Source organism: Rhinichthys klamathensis, unplaced genomic scaffold (genome assembly GCF_029890125.1).
Source record: "Rhinichthys klamathensis goyatoka isolate OS25496 unplaced genomic scaffold, OSU_Roscu_1.1 h1tg000011l_1, whole genome shotgun sequence".
Classification (NCBI taxonomy): Eukaryota; Metazoa; Chordata; class Actinopteri; order Cypriniformes; family Leuciscidae; genus Rhinichthys; species Rhinichthys klamathensis.
In genome coordinates, this window is record NW_026606564.1 from 9,181,070 (window position 1) to 9,207,500 (window position 26,431).

The 26,431-nt window shown below is 36.4% G+C and overlaps 4 non-coding genes across 4 annotated transcripts; all 4 read left to right on the top strand.

Annotated features, from left to right (window-relative positions):
• The first annotated feature begins 12,409 nt into the window (after window positions 1–12,409).
• On the top strand, window positions 12,410–12,528 carry LOC130101765 (5S ribosomal RNA). Its single transcript, XR_008809039.1, has one exon. It is a non-coding gene; the product is annotated as a 5S ribosomal RNA (ribosomal RNA).
• Window positions 12,529–12,627: 99 nt separating this feature from the next.
• LOC130102656 (5S ribosomal RNA) lies at window positions 12,628–12,746 on the top strand. Its single transcript, XR_008809253.1, has one exon. It is a non-coding gene; the product is annotated as a 5S ribosomal RNA (ribosomal RNA).
• An 8,757-nt stretch (window positions 12,747–21,503) lies between these two features.
• On the top strand, window positions 21,504–21,622 carry LOC130101770 (5S ribosomal RNA). Its single transcript, XR_008809040.1, has one exon. It is a non-coding gene; the product is annotated as a 5S ribosomal RNA (ribosomal RNA).
• A 111-nt stretch (window positions 21,623–21,733) lies between these two features.
• Window positions 21,734–21,852, top strand: LOC130101778 (5S ribosomal RNA). Its single transcript, XR_008809041.1, has one exon. It is a non-coding gene; the product is annotated as a 5S ribosomal RNA (ribosomal RNA).
• Window positions 21,853–26,431: the final 4,579 nt, after the last annotated feature.

Sequence of the window (26,431 nt, forward strand, 5' to 3'; positions counted from 1 at the left end):
TGTATGCTGATTATTTGGAAAAAGGCAACAGCTGCTCCTATGAAAGCTACCGCAAAGCTGTAAAACATAAGAACATCAGCTTTGCAAAGCTTGGAGAGGAGGAGTGTGAGGAGTGTGTACTGCAGGATCAGCACATGAAAACTGACCATGATGGGGATGGCCATGACATGGACTGCTTGCAGTGCCAGAGGTGGCTTGGACATAAAGAGTCTGCCGTGCAGAGCAGAATAATGTACCAGGCTGATGCAGAGAAGGACTGGCCAGAGGACACATTGGTGAAGAGTGTGGACCTTCAAAAGGTCATCATGTTGCCTCGTATGCCTGGTTTAAAAACATCAATCTTCACAAAACGCATCGTGGCATTCCATGAGACCTTTGCCTCTGTAGGCAAGAAAAAAAAAAAAAAAAAACCATCTCTGTGGTCTGGCATGAGGGCACGGCAGGGAGAGGAGCAGCAGAGATCACCTCGGCCTATGTGACTGCTCTAAAAAAAGAAAGGGACATAGGCCACTGCATCTTTTGGGTGGACAACTGTTCAGCCCAAAATAAGAATTGGTGCTTGCTATCCTCCCTAGTCTGCCTTGTTAATGGTGATACCACCTCCATGGAGGATATAACTCTGAAATACTTTGAAAAGGGACACACATTCATGAGTGCTGACAGTTTTCATCATGGTGTCGAGCTGGAGATGAAAAAGCGACCTGGAGGTGTGCTGTATGACTTTGTGGATTTTGTGAATGTTGTGAGGAGCTCAAACTCCAGGAAGGTGGATGTGGTAGAAATGAGGAATGAAGATGTGCTGAATTGGAAGGATGGGCACTCCTGTGTGAAGACCAAGAAGGCATCAAAGTTGGGCAAGATGTCAGTGATCCAGGTGCGACGTGGCTCAAGGAGCTTGTTCTACAAGCTAAACCATGTAGATGCTGACTTTACTGAGATGGACTTCCTTCGGGCTAAGTTCGAACTGAAGGTTCCCTTTCTCCTGAGACCACATGACCGGGGGATTCAAGAGGCTAAAAAGAACGACATAATCGGAAAACTATGTCCTTTTATGCCCCACAGCAGGAGGGCTTTCTGGTGTTCACTGCCTGTAAGCGAAGTTGTGGATGAGGAGTGAGAACACTCTGAAACAACATTAAATGAATGCTGGATTCCAAGTTCACTTGTACATGATTTACTCTTATTCCCTTATTCCCATTCCATGCGTTTTAAATTTGTACATGATTTGTTGTTCTATCTGCTATATCTTTGTTTTATATCTTGTTATATCTTTGCATTCCATTATTAATTAAATTAATATGTTTACCCATTTCAAATATGCTTATCTTGTATGTTTTCATATAATTTATTGTCACCTATCTGCAGTGAACCTGTTAGTTTTACTGCACACAAGATACTCTTTACTGCCATGGAGGTATGTGTCATGTCTAATTAATTAATAATGCCATCAGGATGCAACCAAATCAGATGATAGCAATAATGGCTAAAAGTAATTGTAAATCATCCAACATTATCAATCAATCAATCAATCAATCAATCAATCAATCAATCAATCAATCAATCAATCGTTTTATTTCTAAAGCACATTTTAAAACAATACAAGTTGATCAAAGTGCTTTACCAACCTTACATAACACATCCACAAATAAACCATAAAACACAGGTGTTAATATAAAGATTTTGTTAATGGTGATCAGCAACCAGATATCGATAATGTGGAAGTTACTGCCTTTTGCCTTGGCAAGACTTCTCACTTTTTGCAGACAATACAAAGGCAGAGTACAGTAACTTCAAAATTTGGGTCAAAGGTCAAGTTTGAGATCAATATTTTTTTATGTAGATAATTTTCATTATTAAAACATTGAATTGCCAGATTTTCAGATTCCTACCTATAATTAATTTGTCTGGACAACTAAAAAACTTTAAAGTCATTTTTCTCAGTTCCACACTCTAGCGACTTAAGGTCTTTTGCCTTTGTAGGGCAGCATGGTCACATTTATTACCTAAGTCATTCAATTAATTAGAAAATGTATGTATATAATGATATACCTAACATATATCCATTTGAAATGTTTAAAAAGGCGATTATTTGCAATTTTGAGTGAAATATCCGCCATCTTGGATTTTGGGCCTGTGCAGCCCGGGAAAAAATCGGAAACAGGTAGTTTTGCATACTATAGGGTCTGAAGAAGTCAAAAAACCTAATTTGCAAAAATCTATATGAAATGTTCCAAACACTTTATTTTGCTACATATGGCCCTGCACTAAACCTCGTTTTGGCCAATAATGCAATCAGACTTTGAGAAATTCAAGCCCATATTGTCAATGATCACCTCATTTTCAATAATGTCCAACAGGTCTCTCTGTCAACAATAGCCCGTATCCTTAAAAAACATCAAGTTCTGATGAAACAACTGTATAAAGTCCCATTTGAAAGAAATTCAGACAGGGTGAAGGTCCTGCGGCGTGAAAATGTGGTGGTACGTTTTGTTCACTGACTGTATTATTGTGCACTGCACACATAACCTTTTTACTGTACATATAATTTTACTATATAGCAGACCTACAGTATGTTGATCTACACAATGTGATCTTTTGCTGTATTTCAGAGAGTTTTGCAAATGGATGCGGAGGAAGTCCCGCATGAGTTTATATACATTGATGAGGCTGGATTTAACCTGACAACAGTGCAAAGAAGGGGAATAAACATCATTGGCCACAGGGCTATTGTCAATGTACCAGGGCAACGTGGGGTAACATTACCCTTTGTGCTGCCATTAGACAGAATGGGGTCATCCACCGCCATGCCAACTTGGGTCCTTACAACACTGTCCTCATTCTTACATTTTTAGACAGATTACACGATATTATCACAGCAGCAAACCAAAGGGACCAGATGCAATACATTGTCATCTGGGACAATGTAGCTTTCCATCGTTCTGCTCTGGTCCAAAACTGGTTTCATCAACACCCACAATTTACAGTTCAGTATCTTCCACCATATTCCCCCTTCCTAAACCCCATCGAGGAGTTCTTCTCAACATGGCGGTGGAAGGTTTATGATCTCCGGCCCTATGTCCAGATGCCCCTCATTCAAGCTATGGAGGAAGCATGTGATCAAATTGAAGCAGCATCCATACAAGGGTGGATTCGTCACTCGAAAAGATTCTTCCCACGTTGCCTTGCAAATGAAAATATAGCCTGTGATGTTGACGAGGCCCTGTGGCCAGAACCAGCTAGACGGAGAGATGTTTAGTACTGAACTGGATATGTAATTTCTTACAGTATTACTGTAAGCTTACAGTACAATGGTACGTTTAATAATACTGTATGAAAACTGGAAAATGTTTTTTTGTTGAAATGTTCAGTATTGACTGACTTGAGTACATGAAAAGAAATAAATATTTTCATTAGTCTGCAAAATTTGTGTCGTGGTGTTGGTGAATTTATTTTTACACTTTCTCTGTAAATGCTAAAAGTGTTTTAGGTTGAGCCCAGGAGTGTTTAACTGATTCAAACAGAGTCAAACCATATGATGGTTGTGTTTATGTTATGACAACAAAATAAGGTTTTTATAAGACATTGAATAGTTTTGACAAAAGTGTTCCATTTTGCAAATGATCTGAAGTGTTGTGCTACTTTGGTGTAGGGTTGTGTTAATTGTGTGCAGTGTTTTGACAAACCGGGCCCTGTTTTCAAAATTGTGCTTAAGCAATCGAAAAAAAAACTGTAAAGGACAGACATGTGAAGTTCGGAAACTACAAGAACGGGAGAACGTAGTATCGTTCATGCATTTGCCTGTTTATCTGGACGATGAAGACATAATTGAGAAGTTGCAAGGATGGAGAGTGACACCCATAACGCAGATAAAAAGGAGGTTTTATCCAGGAACAGACATAGAGGACGGAACAAGATATCTCAAAGTCAAGTTCCCAAAGGAGGTGACTTCATTGCCATGCAGCACTAGATTTGAGACAGCGGAGGGAGTGCAATACTTCAGGATAATTCACAGTAAGCAAGTTAAGACTTGTTGACTGTGTTTAAGTCCTGATCACATTGTCAAGGACTGTCCCAAATTTAAGTGCTTCAAGTATGAAGAGCAAGGGCACTTTGCTAGAGATTGTACGGCGGTGAAATGTCCAGACTGTGATAAACCCCTGATGAAATGTGAATGCGTTATGGGGGGAAATGAAGAGGAAACAGATAAGCAACAACATGGCAGGACTGCAGAAAATATGAGCATGATTGAAGTGACTGAGAATAATATGCAACAGGAGATAACAGAGAGTGGAGAAAATTAACAACTGGAGGAAAAGAATCAAGAAGAGGAGGAAGAGGAGGAGGAGGAGAAAGAAGAGGAACGAATGGAGAAAGAAGATTCTGAAATGGTGGACATGGAATCAAGGAACACAAAGGAAGGAAGGAAGGATGAGGAGAAAATGGAAAAGGACAGCATCCACTGGGAACAACAGGAGAAAAGGAGAGAAAGAGAAAAGTGTGGATTCACAAGAAGAAGTCCCTTGAAAGTAAAGCCAAATTTAGATGTAGCTAGGAAAAAAAGATTGACTGAAACTGATAAAATTAAGATGGGAATAATATGAGAACAATAACTTGAGAAGGACTAATGATGAATGTGTGTAGTTATTTATTTTGTACTGGTATGGTGTAAAATTTGGTGAGTTTGAATGCAAGGGGTTTAACGAATAAAGGGAAATTTGAAATGGTAAATGAAATATGTAAAGAACAAGATATTATTGTATTACAAGAAACGAACTGGAAAGAAGAAGTAATGGATGAAATGAAACAGAAATGGAAGGGGCAAATGTTTTATAATAATGGAGATGGAAGGTTGGGAAGGGGAGTCGCTATTTTAATAAGAGAAAATGTAGAAATTAATGCAAACGAAGTTTATAATGATAAAAAAAAGGGAAATGTAATGGAATCAAAGTAAAGCAGGATGATAAGGAATTTGTGTTATTAAATGTTCATGCTCCTTGGCAAGAGAAGGAAAAAAAGATTTTTTTTGAACAATTAAGGGTTGTGACGGAGAAATGGGAAAATGTAATTTTTGTAGGTGATTTTAATACTGTTTTTAGTAAAATAGATATGGCAGATGGTATGGTCTTTAAAATAGATGTAGGGAGAAAAGTATTGAAAGAAATAATGGAGGAGAGAGGTCTGATTGATGTGTGGAGAGAAAAGAATGAAGGAAAAAGAGAATTTTCTAGAAGACAGCTAGTTGGGAACTTCATGTGTCAGACAAGAATTGATTTTATTTTGAGTTTGAGAGACATGGAATGTTATTTAGAAGATATTTATTATAAAGAAACAGGGTTGAGTGATCATAAAATGATTGTATGGAAAATTGATTTTAACAAAGAAAAAAGAGGGCCTGGGGTGTGGATTTTAAATTCAGAAATTTTGGGAGATGAAAATTATAGAAGGGGAATTGAAGAATTATTGGGAAGAGAGAAAGAAGACGGTATGTATTTAGAAGATAAAAGGATATGGTGGTAAAATGTTAAATATGACATAAAAAAGTATTCTATAAATTATAGTAAAAGGGTACAGAGAGCAAAAAGGGCAAAAGAAATAGAAATAAGGAAAAAAATCAGAGAAGAGACAAAAAGAAGTGAAATACAGATAAAAAAGATAATAGTGTTAGAGGAAGAACTTAAAAAGATTGAGGTAGAAAAATGTAAAGGAGCAATATTAAGAAGTAAGGCAAAATATACAATTGAAGGAGAGAAATGCACACGTTTTTTCTTTAGTTTAGAAAAAACAGGAGAAAAGCTGAGCTGATAAAAGATTTACAAAATAAAAAGGGAGAAATGGTGAAAGACATAAAAGGGATTTTAAAAGAAGTAAAAGAGTATTATGGAGAACTTTTTGGAACAAAAGGAATAGATGAAAAAGAGAAAAATCTATTACTAGAGTCTGTTACGGCTAAAGTAAGTAAAGAAGATAAGGAAGAATGTGATAAAGAAATTAGCAAAGAGGAAATTTTACAAGCTATAAATAGTTTAAAAGGAAAGAAAAGCCCAGGGACGGATGGGATAGTAAATTAATTCTATAAAGTTTTTAAAGAGAGGATAAGTGAAATTTTAAAAGAAGTATATCAGGAGATTTTTAAGAAAGGGGAAATTGACCAGAGGATGAGTATGGGATTGATGAAATTGATTTATAAAAGGAAAGGAAGTAAAAATAATTTAAGTAATTTTAAGCCAATAACAATGTTACAGTTTTTCTCGATTGTTTAAACACTATAACCAGGCTTTTGAACTAAAATTTCAAAACTATAATGCCATTTATCAAAAAGCACACCCATTTCACTGAACTATGAACACTATTCCCCTGTTTTGACACATTAGTCAAATTTGTTGAACTGTCACAGCAAAACTCTACACACAAATCCCTTCATTTCTCATTGCCTACACCACGTGGTCATTTAGAAAGCACTAGCATTCAATATTGTTCACTCAAGTCAGCACAGCTTCAGCTCGGTTAGCACACAATTAAAATCTGTATTTTTTATTGTATTAATTTTTATTGTATTTTATTGATTGAAATTTCTTAAAAAAAAAAAAAAAAAAAAGCACGCCCGATCTCGTCTGATCTCGGAAGCTAAGCAAGGTCAGGCCTGGTTAGTACTTGGATGGGAGACCGCCTGGGAATACCAGGTGCTGTAAGCTTTATTGTTTACTTTACTAATGTTGTAACCTTTCAAATAGCCCAATTTTGGCAGCAGATTTCGCTTACGGCCATACCACCTTGAGCACGCCCTAGTGGTAGCAGGAAGTTGTGTGGCAGTAGTTGGGAGAGGAAGGCTCTCTGTTTTCTTCTATTTGTGTTTGTTTTGTGAGTTTTTTTTACTGTAAGTTAGTTTTTTTGTTTTTATTTTTGTTTTTTAAACCACCTAACAGCAGCATATCGCTGTCTGGAGGGTGGTTGATCTTTTTTTTTCTCCAAATGGACGGATTAAATGGTAACGACTCGGAACTGGCTGGAGAGAAACGTATGGCAAACGACACTGGACTGGCTGGAGAGAAACGCTTGGCAATCGACACTGGAATGGATTATCGACAACGAGCTGGACATGATGTGAGAGACAAGAGTGCAGGACGGAAATACCTAAAGGAGGCGACAATGATTTTGAATGTGGAAAATGTCAATGAGGTGAGAGCGGTGGATATTATAAAGGCGGTGGTGGAAAAATGTGGACATGGGAAAATTCTGGCGTTAAGGCCAAGACAAGGAAAATAATATGAACTAACAATGGAAAATGAAGAAACATGTGAGGATTTGATGGACGGACTGAATATAAAAGGAGTGAATTGTGACATTAAAAAGCTGCAAAATAGAGACTATGTTGTTTCCTTCATGCACCTGCCCGTCTACCTGGAGGATAGAGAAATAATTGAAAAATTGGAGGGATGGGGAGTTAATCCCATTTCAAAAATTAAAAGAAGACACTACCCGGGCACGGATATTGAGGATGGAACGAGGTTCCTTAAAGTAAGGTTCCCGAAAGAGGTGGCATCGTTGCCTTACAGCACAAGGCTGGAAACGGCAGAGGGGCAGCAGTATTTTAGGGTGATGCACAGTCACCAGGTGAAGACCTGTCGGCTGTGCATGAGCCCAGATCATCTGCTTAAAGAGTGCCCAGATTTTAAATGCCACAAATGCGAAGAAAGAGGGCACTTCGCAAGAGACTGTAATGCAGCCAGGTGCCCGGAGTGTCGGAAAATTTTAAATAAATGTGAGTGTTTGATGGAGGAAGAGGAAGGAGGTAGGGAACATCAGGTGGACGGACAGGTGCATGAAGGAAACAACGAGGAGGAAAGACAAACTGATGTGGGACAAGAGGAACAAGTTATACAACAAAAAGAAACGGAAGAAGGAACGAGTAACAGAGAGGAAGAAGGAGAGCAAGAGAGCAATAAAGATAAAGAACAAACAATGGAACAGGACACGCAATGGTCAGCAATGGAAATATCGGACAGTGGTAAAAGTTATCGGGATGACATGGAGAAAGATGAAATAAAGATGGACAACATGGAGAACAACAGAGGGGGGAGAGGACAAATAAGAAGAAGGTCATTGAAGGTAGAACCAAATTTGGAAAATGCAAGAAAAAAGACTACGATAAGGGGACGAGATGGAAGTGCAAACAGATATGACGTGTTAAAGGACCTTGAGGGAGAAAATGGAGAATAATGGTTTTTAGGTATTTATTTTTCTTTCTTTTAATGGTTTTAAGTTGTGTTACCTTTAATGCAAGAGGACTGATGGACATGGGCAAATTTGAAAGAGTGAAAGAAAAGTGTAGAGGAGAAGATGTTATTATTTTACAAGAAACAAATTGGAAAGAGAGTGTGATGATGGAATATAAAAAGAAATGGGAAGGGGATATTTTATATAATAATGGGGACGGTAGGTTTGGAAGAGGGGTGGCGTTTCTAATGAGAAAAGATCCTTTTAATACAACCAAAGTGGTGTACAAAGATAAGATAGGGAAATGCATGGCTGTAGAAGTAAATTACGAAGGATGTGAATTGATTTTAGTCAATGTACATGCACCAACGGAGGAGAAGGAAAAGAAAGAGTTTTTTAATGTTTTAAGAAGTATTGTAAAGAAGTATAAGGAAATAATAATGATGGGGGATTTTAACACGGTTTTTAGTAAACAAGACATGGCAGAGGGAATGGTTTTTAGAACTGATTCAGGGAGAAAAGAATTAAAAGCATTAATGGCAGAAAATAATATGATAGATGTGTGGAGAGAAAGAAATGAAAAGAAAAAAGAATTTTCAAGAAGACAAATAGTGGGGCAGTTTGTGTGCAGGACAAGAATTGATTTTGTTTTATGTACAAGAAATGTGGAGAATTTTATCGAAAATATTAAGTATGAAGACACAAGTTATAGCGATCACAAGTTTTTATTTTTTAAAATAGACTGGAATAAAGTGCAAAGAGGGCCAGGAATATGGGTTTTAAATACAAAAATGTTAGAAAATGAAGACTATATTTTAAAGGTTAAAGAAATTATAGAAAAAGAAAAGGAAAATGAAATGTATGAAGAAGATAAAAGAATATGGTGGGAGAATGTAAAGTTTTTAATTAAAAAATTCTCAATGAAGTATTGTAGTATAATACGCAAATGCAAAAGATACAAAGAAAAAGAAATAAAGGAAAGCTTAGAAGCAGAATTGAATAAAGAAAATAAAGATGTACAAAAGATAAAGGAAATGGAGGAAAAACTGAAAGAAATAGAGGAAAAAGAATATGAGGGAGCGAGATTAAGAAGCAAAGCTAAATATACGGTAGAGGGAGAAAAATGCACAAAGTTCTTTTTTGATTTGGAAAAAAAGAAAGGAAAAGCAGAAATGATAAAAGAGATAAGAGGAAAAATGGGGAAATTGTAGAAGGGAATGAAAAGATTTTAGAAGAAATAAGGGATTTTTATGAAGATCTTTTTAGTACAAGGGGTGTAGAAGAAAACAAAAAAAGGGAATTGTTGAAGCAGATAAAAGCAAAAATTAGCGAGGAAGATAAAAAAGAATGCGATCAAGAAATCAGAGAAGAAGAGATAGAAAGAGCAATACAGCAGCTAAATAAAAAGAAAAGTCCAGGAATAGATGGTTTGGGAAGTGAATTTTACATATGTTTTAAAGAGATTTTAACCAAGATTTTAAAGGGAGTTTATAAAGAAATTTTTGAAAAAGAAGTTGTTAATGAAAGAATGGGGATGGGGATAACAAAACTGATATATAAAAGTAAGGGAGAAAAAGTAGATTTAAAAAACTACAGGCCGATCACAATGCTAAACACAGACCTTAAAATCTTAGCGAAAGTTTTAGCAAACAGGTTAAAGGAAGTAATGCCAAGTATAATCAAAACAAACCAAGCGTACGGAGTAAAAGGAAGGGATATAGCGGACACGACAATGAGCATGAGAGACACTATATGGTACATGAAAGAAAAGAATGAAAATGGATATGTAATTAGTCTTGATTTTGAAAAAGCTTTTGATAGAGTGGAACACGGGTATTTATTTGATGTTTTAAAGAATTTTGGTTTCGGGGGGGATTTTATTAAATGGATTGAGATTTTATATAAGGGTGCTTTAACAAGAATTAAATGTAATGGTTTTTTAACAGAATGTTTTAAAATCACAAGATCAATAAGACAGGGTTGTCCGCTTTCAGCATTATTATATTCACTTGTATCGGAGCCGTTAGGATTGGCTAAAAAACAAAAAGAAGGAATAACTGGAATTGAACTTGAGGAAAAAAAAGCTGAAGGGAAGGTTTTTCAATATGCTGATGATACAACGATAATAGTAAAAGGAAAGGAGAGTGTCAAAGAAGTTATGAAGATTGTAGAAGAATATTGTAAAGGATCTGGTAGTAAAGTAAATGAGGAGAAGACAGTATATATGAGATTTGGTGAAGCAATGGTTTTAAGGGATTGTTTTAAGTTCAAGGAAGTGGAAGAAATTAGGATTTTAGGAATTTTAGTGGGGAAAAATGAGAAGAAAGTAAGAGATGAAATGTGGGAGCAACTGGTAACAGAAATAGAAAGAAGGTTAAATTTCTGGAAATTGAGAACTTTAAACTTGAAAGGGAAGGTTTTAATATTGAATGTTTTAATGGTTTCTAAGCTTTGGTATGTTTTATATGTGTCGGAGATGCCATTGTGGACAGAAAAGAGGTTGAAGAAATGTTTTCTTGACTTTTTATGGGAGGGGAAGCCAGCGAGAATAGCTTTTAACACGATTTTAGGGGCAGTAGACAAGAGGGGTTTAGGTTTAATGGATGTGGAACAAAGAAAAAATAGTTTGAGAGTGAAAATAGTGAAGAAATATTTACAAGAAGAGGGCAACCCAGAATGGAAAAAGACAATGCAATTTTTTTTAAACCAATGTGGGAATTTTAACATGGGGGATGGAATTTTATGGATGAAAACGAAGATTTGGATGACAGAAGGATTACCCGGTTTTTATAGAGAAATGTTTAGTGCATGGGGAAAATTTTTAGACAAAGTCGAGTATGATCCACATGGGAGAGAAAACATTTTAAATCAACCTCTGTTCTTAAACAAAAACATTTTAAAACAAGAGAAAGAAATATTTTTAAAGAAATGGATGGAAGTGGGGATAACGAGGGTGAGAGACGTTTTATATGAATTCAAAGAAGGGTTTTTACCGACACAATTTATTGTGGATGCAATGGAGGAGGCAAAAGAGGATTACAGTGAACAAGGAATAATTAATAAATATGAATTAATTAAAAGTGCTATACCAGAAGAGTGGATTAAAAGAATAGAATGTATGGAAGGGGAGCCAAAACAGAAATGTATTAATGTGAAAATGGGCGGAAAACTGAATGATTTTAAGGAATGTACTGTGAAAATGATTTATTGTTCTTTTAGAGATGATGTTTTTAAAGAGCCAATTGTAAATGGATACTGGGTGCAGAAATTCAAAGATTTAAAAAAAGAGTGTATATGGAGAAATATGAGGGGGAGATGTGTGGAAACTAAATTGGAATGTTTGGAGTATTTTATAAGGCATAAAGTGGTTTTTACCGAGGTAATTTGAAATAAAATAGGATTTGAGCAAAATGCTATGTGTAAAGTGTGCCAGGAAAAGGAAGAGTGGATTTTACATATGTTTTTATATTGCAAAGAGTTGGAGGAATTTTTAAAGAAATGTAAATGTTTGATTAAAGATTTGACTGAGGAGTGGGATGAAAATGTACTTGAATGGAACAGAGTGGTGATGTTTGGTTGGGAAAAAAAGTGTCAAAACAAAAGTTTTATTAATCTGTGTGTAATGTTAATGAAAAGTGCAATATGGGAGAGAAGAACTGTGGCTAAAAAAGAAAAAATCGTGTTGGATGTTTGGAGTGTGTTTAAAAGGAAAACTGAAGTATATTTTGAAAGATTGTATATGTATTTTAAATGTGAAAATATGTTGGATGGTTTTTATAATGTTTTTACACCCAAAGTTTGTTGTGTCTTGAAAAACCTAATGTGGAAGATGCCAGGAAGTGAAGGAGTTTTTTAATTTTTTGTATGATATGTGATGTAGAGATGTTTGTAGAAGAAAATATGTATTTTTTATTGTATTTATTTTTGTTGTAATTTTTGACTGAAATTTCTTAATAAAAAAAAAAAAAAAAGCAAAAAAAAAAAAAAAGCACGCCCGATCTCGTCTGATCTCGGAAGCTAAGCAAGGTCGGGCCTGGTTAGTACTTGGATGGGAGACCGCCTGGGAATACCAGGTGCTGTAAGCTTTATTGTAAAAAAAAAAAAAAAAAAAAAAAAAAGAGTCAATGAGCTTCTTCAAAAAGCCGGAAAGAGTCTCTTTGTTTCTTCAAAAAGCCCAATTTTGGCAGCAGATTTCGCTTACGGCCATACCACCTTGAGCACGCCCGATCTCGTCTGATCTCGGAAGCTAAGCAAGGTCGGGCCTGGTTAGTACTTGGATGGGAGACCGCCTGGGAATACCAGGTGCTGTAAGCTTTATTGTTTAAAAAAAAAAAAAGAGTCAATGAGCTTCTTCAAAAAGCCGGAAAGAGTCTCTTTGTTTCTTCAAAAAGCCCATTTTTGGCAGCAGATTTCGCTTACGGCCATACCACCTTGAGCATGCCCGATCTCGTCTGATCTCGGAAGCTAAGCAAGGTCGGGCCTGGTTAGTACTTGGATGGGAGACCGCCTGGGAATACCAGGTGCTGTAAGCTTTATTGTTTAAAAAAAAAAAAAAAAAAAAAAAAGAGTCAATGAGCTTCTTCAAAAAGCCGGAAAGAGTCTCTTTGTTTCTTCAAAAAGCCCAATTTTGGCAGCAGATTTCGCTTACGGCCATACCACCTTGAGCACGCCCTAGTGGTAGCAGGAAGTTGTGTGGCAGTAGTTGGGAGAGGAAGGCTCTCCCCCATTTTGTTTTTTTCTATTTGTTTGTTTTGTGAGTTTTTGTTACTTTAAGTTCGCTTTTTGTTTGTTTTTTCGCTTTTTCAAACCACCTTACAGCAGCTTTGGCTGGCTGGAGGGTGGTTTTTTGTTTTTGTTTTTTTTGCAAGCATGGACGGATTAACGGCAATCGACACTGGACTGGCAGGAGGAAGACGCATGGTAATCGACACTGGAATGGCAGGAGGAACACGTACGGCAAACGACAATGGACTGGCAGGAGGAACACGCACGGCAAAAGAGAATGGACTGGCAGGAGGAACACCCAAGGCAAACGACAATGGACTGGCAGGAGGAACACCCAAGGCAAACGACAATGGACTGGCAGGAGAAAAACGCAAGGCAAACGACAATGGACTGGCAGGAAAAAAACGCACGGCAATCGACAATGGACTGGATAATCGACCACGAGTGAGAAATGGAAACACCAGAGATGTGAGAGAGAAAATCAATGAAAGGAAATATTTAAAAGAGGCTACAGTGATTGTGAATGTGGAAAACGTGATTGAGGTAAAAGCGGATGATATCATTAAAGCTGTAACGGAATTATGTGGACATGGGGAAATTTTAGCGCTAAGACCAAGACAAGGAAAGGAATATGAACTGACAATGGAAAAAGAAGAAATGTGTGACAAACTGACTGATGGACTGGTAATAAAAGGAGTGAAATGTGAAGTGAAAAATCTGCAAAACAGAGACTATGTTGTTTCCTTCATGCACCTGCCCGTCTATCTTGATGATGACGAAATTCTAGAAAAATTGGAAGGATGGAGAGTTACTCCCATCTCGAAAATAAAAAGAAGATGCTATCCGGGCACTGACATAGAGGACGGAACAAGGTTCCTAAAGGTGAGGTTCCCCAAAGAGGTGGCATCGCTGCCGTATAGCACTAAGATGGAAACAGCGGAAGGGCCACAGTATTTTAGGGTGGTGCACAGTCACCAGGTGAAGACCTGTCGGCTGTGCACGAGCCCAGAACACCTACTGAAAGACTGCCCTGAGTTCAAGTGCTATAAATGTGAGGAGAGGGGACATTTTGCACGAGACTGCAATGCTGTCAGGTGCCCGGATTGCAGAGAAACATTAAATAAATGCGACTGTAGGATGGAGGAAGAGGAAGGAGGTAGGGAAAATCAGGTAGACGGACAGGTGCATGAAGGAATCAACGAGGAGGAAGGACAAACTGATGAAGGACAACAGGAAGAAAGCCTACAACAAGAAATGGAAGGAGCAGTGAGAATCAGAGAGGAAGGAGAACAAGAGAACGATAAAGAACAAACAATGGAGCAGGACAATCAAGGGACAGTTATGGACATTTCGGACAATTCTAAAAGTTACCTGGATGATGAGGAGAAAGATGGACATGAAAAGAAGGATCAAAGCGGGACTGAAAGTGAAGAAGAAACAACGATGGACAAAGACAGGGAGGGGAAAGGACAATTAAGGAGAAGACTAGTAAAGGTAAAACCAAATATAAGTAACGCAAGGAAAAAGACTATTTTAAAGATCTTAGATAAAAGTGAAAATAGGTTTGATGTGTTAAAGGATCTGGAGGGAGAAGATGAAGATTAATGGTTTTTAAGTATTTATTTGTTTTTCTTTTAATGGCTTTTAGTTGTGTTACTTTTAATGCCAGAGGACTTTTAGATGTAAGAAAATTTGAGAAACTGAAAGAAATGTTCAAGAATGAAGATGTGATTTTATTACAAGAAACCAACTGGAGGGAAGGTTTTATGACTGAAATAAGAAAAAGATGGAACGGAGAGATTTTATATAATAATGGGGATGATAGGCAGGGCAGAGGTGTAGTGGTTTTAATAAAGGAAAACAGAGGTGTAACATGTAAGAAAATATACAATGATAAAGAAGGGAAATGTATGGTGGTAGAAATGATTTTTGAAGGAAAAGCAATAGTTGTGGTTAATGTTCATGCGCCAAATGAAGAAAATGAAAAGAAAGAGTATTTTAGTATGTTAAGAGAATTTTTAAAGGATTACAAAGAAGTCATTATGATGGGTGATTTTAATACTGTTTTTAGCAAAATTGAAATGGGTGAGGGAATGGTTTTTAAAAGTGACAAAGGAAGAAAAGAGTTGAAATTATTAATGGAAGAAAACAACATGGTTGATATATGGCGAGAAAGAAATGGAAAAATTAGAGAATATTCAAGGAGGCAATTAGTGGGGAATTTTATGTGTAAAACAAGAATTGATTTTATATTATGTACAAGGAATGTGGAAGGATTTATTGGTAGTATGAAATATGAGTTATCAAGCCTAAGTGACCATAAACCAATTTTTATGCACCTAGACTGGAGTTCAATGAAAAAAGGGCCGGGAGTATGGGTTTTAAATACAGAGATTTTAAAGAATGAAGATTATGTCTTAAGTGTTAAAGAAATTATTGAAACAGAAAAGAAGAACGAAATGTACAGTGAAGATAAAAGAATATGGTGGGAAAATACAAAATATTTAGTTAAAAAGTTTACAATCAAGTACTGCAAGCTAATACAGAAAAGCAAGAGAAACAAGGAGAGAGAAATAAGAGAAAATTTGAAAAAAGAATTAAATGAGAATGGGGAAGATATACAAAAAATAAAAGAATTAGAGGGAAAATTGAAAGAAATGGAAGAGGAGAAATATGAAGGAGCTAGACTAAGAAGTAAGGCAAAATACACGGTGGAGGGTGAAAAATGTACAAAGTTTTTCTTCGATCTAGAAAAAAGTAGAGGGAAAGCGAAAATGATAAAAGAAATAAGAGGAAATAATGGAGTAGTTGTGGAAACAAACGAGGAAATTCTAAAAGAAATAAAAGCATACTATGAGAATTTGTTTAGTGCAGAGGGAGTGAAAGAAGAAGAGAAACTGGAGTTACTGAAACAAATAAAAACAACAGTTGGGGAACAAGACAAAAAAGAGTGTGATGAAGAGATAAGAGACGAAGAGATAAAAAGAGCAATAAGTGAATTAAACAAAAAGAAAAGTCCGGGTATAGATGGTTTGGGGAGTGAATTTTATATAGTTTTAAAAGATTTTTTAACTAGCATTTTAAAAGAAGTATATGTAGATGTTTTTAACAAAGGAGAACTGAATCAAAGAATGGGAATGGGTTTAATGAGTTTGATATACAAGAAAAAAGGAGAGAAGATGGATTTGAAGAATTACAGACCAATTACTATGTTGAATACTGACTTAAAGATTTTGTCGAAAATTTTAGCAAACAGATTGAAGGAAGTAATGCCGAGTATAATTAAAACCAATCAAGCGTACGGAGTGAAAGGAAGAGACATTGCAGACACAACAATAAGTATAAAAGATACAATAAGATACATAAATGACAAGAACAAAGAAGGTTATATAATTAGTTTAGATTTTGAAAAAGCGTTTGACAGAGTGGAACATGAATTTTTATTTGATATTTTAAAAAGTTTGGGATTTGGAGGGAATTTTATTAAATGGATACAAATTTTATACAAAGGCGCAGTAACAAAAATTAAATGTAATGGCTTTTTAACAGAGTGTTTTAAAATAACTAGATCAATAAGGCAAGGATGTCCACTTTCAGCTCTTTTATATTCTTTAGTTTCTGAACCGCTAGGTCTGGCCATAAAACAGGAAAAGAGAATTAAGGGAATAAGTGTTGGGGGAGAAAAAAACAAAATATTTCAATATGCGGATGATACTACAATGATAGTAAAGGATCTAGAGAGTGTGAAAAAAGCAATGATAATCGTAGACGTGTTTTGTAAGGGATCAGGAGCAAAAGTAAATGCAGACAAAACAGTGTACATGAGATTTGGTGGGGCAAAAGAATTGACAAATAGTTTTGCATTTAAGGAAACAAAAGAAATAAAGATTTTAGGGGTTTTAATGGGAATGGATGAAAAGAAGGTAGGAGAAGCAATGTGGGAGGAATTATTAGGGGGCATTGAAAGGAGGATGATTTTTTGGAAACTGAGAACTTTAACTTTGAGGGGAAGGTTTTAATTCTGAATGTTTTAATGGTTTCAAAATTATGGTATGTTTTATATGTGTCATCTATGCCATTGTGGGCAGAAAAAAGGCTGAAAAAATGTTTTTTAGATTTTTTATGGGAAGGGAAGCCAGCAAGAATTGCATACAATACATTGATAGGAGAGGTTGAGAAGGGAGGTTTGGGCTTAATGGATTTTGAACAAAGAAAGAATAGTTTAAGAGTAAAAATAATACAAAAGTACTTAGACGAAGAAAAGAAAACAGCGTGGAAAAAGACAATGGAATATTTTTTAAGTAAATGTGGGAATTTTACACTTGGAGATAATGTACTGTGGATGAGAGCAAAGAAATGGATGACAGAGGGGTTGCCAGATTTTTATAAGGAACTGATGAGTGCCTGGGGAAAATTTTTAAGTAATGTACATTTTAATCCACGAGGTAGAGAGAACATTTTAAATCAGCCTTTATTCTTAAATAACGGCATTTTAAATCAAGGAAAGGAGATTTTTTTTAAGAAATGGTGGGAGCTGGGAATTACAAGAGTGAGAGATGTTTTATATGAATTTAAAGAAGGTTTTTTACCAGTGCAGTATATTGTGGACGTAATGGAGGAGGCAAAGGAGGATTTTAGCAGACAAGAGATAATAAACAAATATGAAATAATAAGAAAGGCAATACCCAAAGACTGGATAAACAGAATTGAAAGCATGGAAGAGGGGACAACTGAAAAAGAAGTGTATGTGAAGTTGGGAGAAAAATTGTATGGTTTTAAAACATGTACGGTGAAGATGTTTTATGGTGTTTTTAGAGATTTTGTTTTTAAGGAGCCGATTGTAAATCGATACTGGATGCAGAAATTCAAAGATTTAAAAGAAGCATGTATATGGAGAAACATGGGGGGCAGGTATGTGGAAACTAAATTGGGATGTTTGGAATATTTTATAAGACATAAAGTGGTTTTTACTGAGGCAATTTTACAGTTTTTTTCAATTGTTTACACGCAATTTTGAAAACCGGGTTCTTTTTTTCAAAATATAAGCACAATTATCCAAACACCACACTCAATTGGCATAATTCCTAGATTGTTTGCAAAATGACACACTTCTGTCAAAACATACACACTTCAGACAAAAGATATACACATATTTGTGAAAATGCTATTAGTTTTCATTTAACCAACACAGTCCTCCATGATCAGACACTATTGCAGCCAGTTTCACACTGCTGTGATAAATAAAAAACACATTTGTAAAAAAAAACTATTTTTAGGAAATAGTATGTGCTAGATTTTCGGCCAGATATTGTTATGTAAGGGATAATTTAGATGAAAAAAATTGTGACAAACGCACAACATTCTTCATGATTAGTTTGAGATATAGGGAGAATGTACACAAATAGGCCTACTATAAACTTACAAGCACTGCACAACACTGATTTCTGGAAACTCATATTTCAAGTATTTATTTACAGTATGTCTTACCAAGTAATCAACCAACAATGAAATCAATGAAACATTAAATCTGTAGACAAATAAAAATTACTGCATGAATTACAGTACATGCACTTTGACTCTGAAGAAAAGTAAAGTAAACAGAAATTACAGAAAACAACTGTAAATCCAACAAGAATACTGTAACTATTCATCTCTCCGTCTGGCTGGATCAGGCCATAAGATTTCATCCACATCACAGGCTATGTCTTCATTGGCAAGGCACCGTTGGAAGAATCGCCTTGTGTGACGAATCCACCCCTGCACAGAAGCTGCTTCAATAAGATCACAGGCCTGCTCCATTGCCTGAATGAGGGGCAAACGGTCATAGGGCCGCAGGTCGTATACCTTCCACCGCCACGCTGAAAAAAACTCTTCTATAGGATTCAGGAAGGGGGAGTATGGGGGAAGGTATAAGACTTCAAAATCAGGGTGATCATGGAACCAATTCTGGACCAGAGCAGCCCGATGGAATGAGACATTGTCCCAAACGACAATGTACCGCATCTGGTCCACTTGGTGTAATGCTGTGACAATCTCATGCAATCCGTCAAGAAATGCAAGAATTAGATTTGCATTATATGGTCCCAGATTTGCATGGTGGTGGAGGACCCCATTTTGTGTGATAGCAGCGCAAATGGTGATGTTTCCCCCTCGCTGCCCTGGCACAATGGTGATTGCCCTGTGTCCAATGACATTTCTCCCTCTTCTTCTTGTTTTCGCAAGGTTAAATCCAGCCTCATCCACATATATAAATTCATGTTGAATTTCTGCTGCATCCATTTGCAAGACTCTCTGAAACACATTACGTAAAGACAATAAGATGCTATTCAATATCTATTGCACAGTATTTTTTTTTTGTGACAGAACATTATGAGCAGTGCACAATACCACACCATAGTAAGATGAACAATACATACCTCCACATACTCATTGCGCAGATGTTTCACTCTCTCTGAATTTCTATCAAATGGTACCCGATATAGTTGCTTCATGTGTATTTGATTTTTCTTTAGGATTCGACCTAATGTTGACAGAGAGACTCGTTGGATGTTATTGAAAATATTGTCATCATTGATGATATTGGCTTGGATTTCTCGCAGCCTGATACAATTATTGGCCAAAACCATGTTCACAATGGCAGCCTCTTGTGCACGAGTGAACATAGGGCCCCTTCCACCTTGGTGTCCTCTACCCTCAATCCTATGTAAAAAAAAAAAAAAAATGTATATGTATATATATATATATATGCAGCCTACTGTCAAATGTCACAGTAAACATTATTGATGACAAGTACAGCAAGCTACAGTTTCAATGTACTGTGTGGTTAGCTTACCTGTTTTCTCTACGAAATGTCCGAATTACTGACGCAACAGTATTTCTGCTGAGATTTGGTTGAACTCTTTGTCCAGCTTCCATCAGTGTCAGTCCATGGTTGATAACATGGTCAATAAGTGTTGCACGGATTTCTCGAGTCAAATTTGGTCCTCGTCTTCTTTGTTCAGGTTCTATCAACCCTTCAAGTCCTTCTCTACCTCTTCCTCTACCTCCTTCTCCTCTTCCTCTACCTGGGCCTCCTCTTCCTCTACCTGGGCCTCCTCCTCTACCTCCTCTTCTTCTACCAAGGCCTCTTCCTCGATCTCCTTCTCTTCCTCTACCTACTTCTCCTCTTCCTCTACCTACTTCTCCTCTTCCTCTACCTACTTCTCCTCTTCCTCTACCTACTTCTCCTCTTCCTCTACCTACTTCTCCTCTTCCTCTACCTACTTCTCCTCTTCCTCTACCTACTTCTTCTCCTCTTCCTCTACTGCCTTCATCTCCTCTTTGACCTCCCCCTCTTATTCTCACTCTTCTTCTTCTTCTAACTCCTTCCATTTTTGTTGAAGACAGGTGAACTCACCTGCTGCCTTTTATAGCACAACTGAGTGCTGCGTTTTCAAATTAGCACATGTGTGCTTCCACGCCTGGTGGTTGTAATTATCCAATTCGTTCATTAGTGTGGTCATTGGCAATCCAGTGCTTTGTAATGACAAGGAAGTAACCTCACAATCCTTATCTGTGTCTAAGGTGTGAAAATGTGTTTATAGTTTTACAAATCACTGTGTGTAATGTTTTGCAAAAAGGGTGAAGCAGACATTGTGTGTAATGTTGTGGACATCTGTGGAGGTGTTTTGCTCATTGGAGTAGAATTTTGCAAGTTGTGTGGAAATTTGTATTTTAGTGTGTAAGCAATTGAAAAAAACTGTAAACAAAATAGGAATTGAACAAAACAATCTGTGTAAAGTGTGCCAGGAAAAGGAAGAGTGGATCTTACACATGTTTTTATATTGTAAAGAATTGGAGGAATTTTTAAGGAAATGCAAAGTTTTAATTAAAGATTTGACTGAGGAGTGGGATGAAAATGTAATGGAATGGAATAGAGTTGTGATGTTTGGTTGGGAAAAGAAGTGTCAAAACAAAAGTTTTATAAATCTGTGTGTAATGCTAATGAAAAGTGCAATATGGGAGAGAAGAACTGTGGCTAAAAAGGAAAAAATTGTGTTGGATGTGTGGACTGTCTTTAAAAGGAAAACTGAATTATATATTGAAAGATTGTATGTGTATTTTAAAGGTGAAAATATGTTGCATGCTTTTTATAATGTTTTTACCCCAAAAGTTTGTTGTGTTTTAAAAGAATTGATGTGGAAGCTGCCGGGAAGTGAAGAGTTTTTCTAAATTATGTATGTAACTGAAAGATATGTAATGTAGAGATGTTTGTCTAAATTATGTTTGGAAAATTTGTATTTTTTATTGTATTAATTTTTATTGTATTTTATTGATTGAAATTTCTTAAAAAAAAAAAATAATAATAATAAAAAAAAGCACGCCCGATCTCGTCTGATCTCGGAAGCTAAGCAAGGTCGGGCCTGGTTAGTACTTGGATGGGAGACCGCCTGGGAATACCAGGTGCTGTAAGCTTTATTGTTTAAAAAAAAAAAAAAAAAAAAAAAAGAGTCAATGAGCTTCTTCAAAAAGCCGGAAAGAGTCTCTTTGTTTCTTCAAAAAGCCCAATTTTGGCAGCAGATTTCGCTTACGGCCATACCACCTTGAGCACGCCCGATCTCGTCTGATCTCGGAAGCTAAGCAAGGTCGGGCCTGGTTAGTACTTGGATGGGAGACCGCCTGGGAATACCAGGTGCTGTAAGCTTTATTGTTTAAAAAAAAAAAAAAAAAAAAAAAAAGAGTCAATGAGCTTCTTCAAAAAGCCGGAAAGAGTCTCTTTGTTTCTTCAAAAAGCCCAATTTTGGCAGCAGATTTCGCTTACGGCCATACCACCTTGAGCACGCCCGATCTCGTCTGATCTCGGAAGCTAAGCAAGGTCGGGCCTGGTTAGTACTTGGATGGGAGACCGCCTGGGAATACCAGGTGCTGTAAGCTTTATTGTTTAAAAAAAAAAAAAAAAAAAAAAAAAAAGAGTCAATGAGCTTCTTCAAAAAGCCGGAAAGAGTCTCTTTGTTTCTTCAAAAAGCCCAATTTTGGCAGCAGATTTCGCTTACGGCCATACCACCTTGAGCACGCCCTAGTGGTAGCAGGAAGTTGTATGGCAGTAGTTGGGAGAGGAAGGCTCTCCCCCATTTTGTTTTTTTCTATTTGTTTGTTTTGTGAGTTTTTGTTACTTTAAGTTCGCTTTTTGTTTGTTTTTTCGCTTTTTCAAACCACCTTACAGCAGCTTTGGCTGGCTGGAGGGTGGTTTTTTGTTTTTGTTTTTTTTGCAAGCATGGACGGATTAACGGCAATCGACACTGGACTGGCAGGAGGAAGACGCATGGTAATCGACACTGGAATGGCAGGAGGAACACCCAAGGCAAACGACAATGGACTGGCAGGAGGAACACCCAAGGCAAACGACAATGGACTGGCAGGAGAAAAACGCAAGGCAAACGACAATGGACTGGCAGGAAAAAAACGCACGGCAATCGACAATGGACTGGATAATCGACCACGAGTGAGAAATGGAAACACCAGAGATGTGAGAGAGAAAATCAATGAAAGGAAATATTTAAAAGAGGCTACAGTGATTGTGAATGTGGAAAACGTGATTGAGGTAAAAGCGGATGATATCATTAAAGCTGTAACGGAATTATGTGGACATGGGGAAATTTTAGCGCTAAGACCAAGACAAGGAAAGGAATATGAACTGACAATGGAAAAAGAAGAAATGTGTGACAAACTGACTGATGGACTGGTAATAAAAGGAGTGAAATGTGAAGTGAAAAATCTGCAAAACAGAGACTATGTTGTTTCCTTCATGCACCTGCCCGTCTATCTTGATGATGATGAAATTTTAGATAAATTGGAAGGATGGAGAGTTACTCCCATCTCGAAAATAAAAAGAAGATGCTATCCGGGCACTGACATAGAGGACGGAACAAGGTTCCTAAAGGTGAGGTTCCCCAAAGAGGTGGCGTCGCTACCGTACAGCACAAAGCTGGAAACAGCGGAAGGGCCACAGTATTTTAGGGTGGTGCACAGTCACCAGGTGAAGACCTGTCGGCTGTGCACGAGCCCGGAACACTTACTGAAAGACTGCCCAGAATTTAAGTGCTACAAATGTGAGGAGAGGGGACATTTTGCAAGAGATTGCAATGCTGTCAGGTGCCCGGATTGCAGAGAAACGTTAAATAAATGCGACTGTGGGATGGAGGAAGAGGAAGGAGGTAGGGAAAATCAGGTAGACGGACAGATGCATGAAGGAAACAACGAGGAGGAACGGCAAATTGATGAAGGACAACAAGAAGAAAGCCTACAACAAGAAATGGAAGGAGCAGTGAGAATCAGAGAGGAAAGAGAACAAGAGAACGACAAACAACAAACAATGGAGCAGGACACTCAAGGGACAGTTATGGACATTTCGGACAGTTCTAAAAGTTACCTGGATGACGTGGAGAAAGATGGACATGAAAAGAAAGATCAAAGTGAGACTGAAAGTGAAGAAGAAACAACGATGGACAAAGACAGAGAGGGGAAAGGACAATTAAGAAGAAGACTAGTAAAGGTAAAACCAAATATTGGTAACTCAAGAAAAAGGACTATTTTAAAGGTTTTAGATAAAAGTGAAAATAGGTTTGAAGTGTTAAAGGATCTGGAGGGAGAAGATGAAGATTAATGGTTTTTAAGTATTTATTTGTTTTTCTTTTAATGGCTTTTTGTTGTGTTACTTTTAATGCCAGAGGACTTTTAGATGTAAGAAAATTTGAGATAATGAAAGAAATGTTCAAGAATGAAGATGTGATTTTATTACAAGAGACTAACTGGAGGGAAGGTTTTATGACTGAAATAAGAAAAAGATGGAACGGAGAGATTTTATATAATAATGGGGATGATAGGCAGGGCAGAGGTGTAGCGGTTTTAATAAAGGAAAACAGAGGTGTAAAATGTAAAACAATATACAATGATAAAGAAGGGAAATGTATGGCAGTAGAAATGGATTTTGAGGGGAAAGTAGTAGTTGTAGTGAATGTTCATGCGCCAATGGAAGAGAATGAAAAGAAAGAGTTTTTTAGTGTTTTAAGAGAATTCTTAAAGAAATATAAAGAAGTTATAATGATGGGTGATTTTAATACTGTTTTTAGCAAATTAGAAATGGGTGAGGGAATGGTTTTTAAAAGTGACAAAGGAAGAAAAGAGTTGAAGCTATTAATGGAGGAAAATAATATGATCGATGTATGGAGAGAAAGAAATGAAAAAACGAGAGAATATTCAAGAAGACAATTAGTGGGGAATTTTATGTGCAAAACAAGAATTGATTTTATATTATGTACAAGGAACGTTGAGGATTTTATCAGTAGTATTAAATACGAAGAAACAAGTCTAAGCGATCATAAACCAATTTTTATGCAAATAGGCTGGAGTTCTGTGAAAAGAGGGCCGGGAGTATGGGTTTTAAACACAGAGATTTTAAAGAATGAAGATTATGTTTTAAATGTTAAAGAGATTATTGAAACTGAAAAGGAGAACGAAATGTATATTGAGGATAAAAGAATATGGTGGGAAAATACATAATTTTTAGTTAAAAAATTTACTATGAAGTACTGCAAGCTAATACAGAAAAGTAAGAGAAATACGGAGAGAGAAATAAGAGAAAAATTGAAAAAAGAATTAAATGAGAATGGGAAAGATATACAAAAAATAAAAGAATTAGAGGGTAAATTGAAAGAAATGGAAGAGGAGAAATATGAAGGAGCAAGACTAAGAAGTAAGGCAAAATATACGGTGGAGGGCGAAAAATGTACTAAGTTTTTCTTCGATCTAGAAAAAAGTAGAGGGAAAGCGAAAATGATAAAAGAAATTAGAGGAAATAATGGAGTGGTTGTGGAAACAAATGAGGAAATACTAAAAGAAATAAAAGCATACTATGAGAATTTGTTTAGTGCAGAGGGAGTGAAAGAAGAGGAGAAACTGGAGTTACTGAAACAAATAAAAACAACCGTTGGAGAACTAGACAAAAAAGAGTGTGATGAAGAGATAAGAGACGAAGAGATAAAAAGAGCAATAAGTGAATTAAACAAAAAGAAAAGTCCGGGTATAGATGGGTTGGGGAGTGAATTTTATATAGTTTTAAAAGATTTTTTAAGTAGCATTTTAAAAGAAGTATATGTAGATATTTTTAAGAAAGGAGAACTGATTGAACGAATGGGAATGGGTTTAATGAAATTGATATACAAGCGAAAAGGAGAGAAGATAGATTTGAAGAACTACAGACCAATTACGATGTTGAATACCGACTTAAAGATTTTATCGAAAATGTTAGCCAACAGATTGAAGGAAGTAATGCCGAGTATAATTAAAACCAACCAGGCGTACGGAGTGAAAGGAAGAGACATAGCAGATACAACAATAAGTATAAAAGATACAATAAGATACATACATGAAAAGAACAAACAAGGGTACATAATTAGTTTAGATTTTGAGAAAGCGTTTGACAGAGTAGAACATGAATTTTTATTTGATATTTTAAAAAGTTTTGGTTTTGGAGGGAATTTTATTAAATGGATAAGAATTTTATACAAAGGAGCAATAACAAAAATGAAATGTAATGGTTTTTTAACACAGTGTTTTAAAGTTACTAGATCCATAAGGCAAGGATGTCCACTTTCAGCTCTTTTATATTCTTTAGTTTCTGAACCACTAGGCCTGGCCATAAAACAAGAAAAGAGAATTAATGGAATAAGTGTTGAGGGAGAAAAGAACAAAATATTTCAATATGCGGATGATACTACAGTGATAGTAAAGGATCTAGAGAGTGTTAAAAAAGCAATTGGAATCGTGGAGATGTTTTGTAAGGGATCAGGAGCAAAAGTAAATGCAGAAAAAACAGTATATATGAGATTTGGAGGGGCAGAAGATTTAACAAATAGTTTTGCTTTTAAGGAAACAAAAGAAATGAAGATTTTAGGGGTTTTAATGGGAATGGATGAAAAGAAGGTAGGAGAAACAATGTGGGAAGAATTATTAGGGGGCATTGAAAGGAGGATGAATTTTTGGAAACTGAGAACTTTAACTTTGAAAGGGAAGGTTTTAATTCTGAATGTTTTAATGGTTTCAAAATTATGGTATGTTTTATACGTGTCATCTATGCCATTGTGGGCAGAAAAAAGGCTGAAAAAATGTTTTTTAGATTTTTTATGGGAAGGGAAGCCAGCAAGAATTGCATACAACACATTATTAGGAGCGGTGGAGAAGGGAGGATTGGGCTTAATGGATTTTGAACAAAGGAAGAATAGTTTAAGAGTAAAAATAATACAAAAGTACTTAGACGAAGAAAATAAAACGGCATGGAAAAAGACAATGGAATATTTTTTAAGTAAATGTGGGAATTTTACACTTGGAGATAATATACTGTGGATGAGAGCAAAGAAATGGATGACAGAGGGGTTGCCAGATTTTTACAAGGAACTGATGAGCGCCTGGGGTAAATTTTTAAGTAATGTACATTTTAATCCACAAGGCAGAGAGA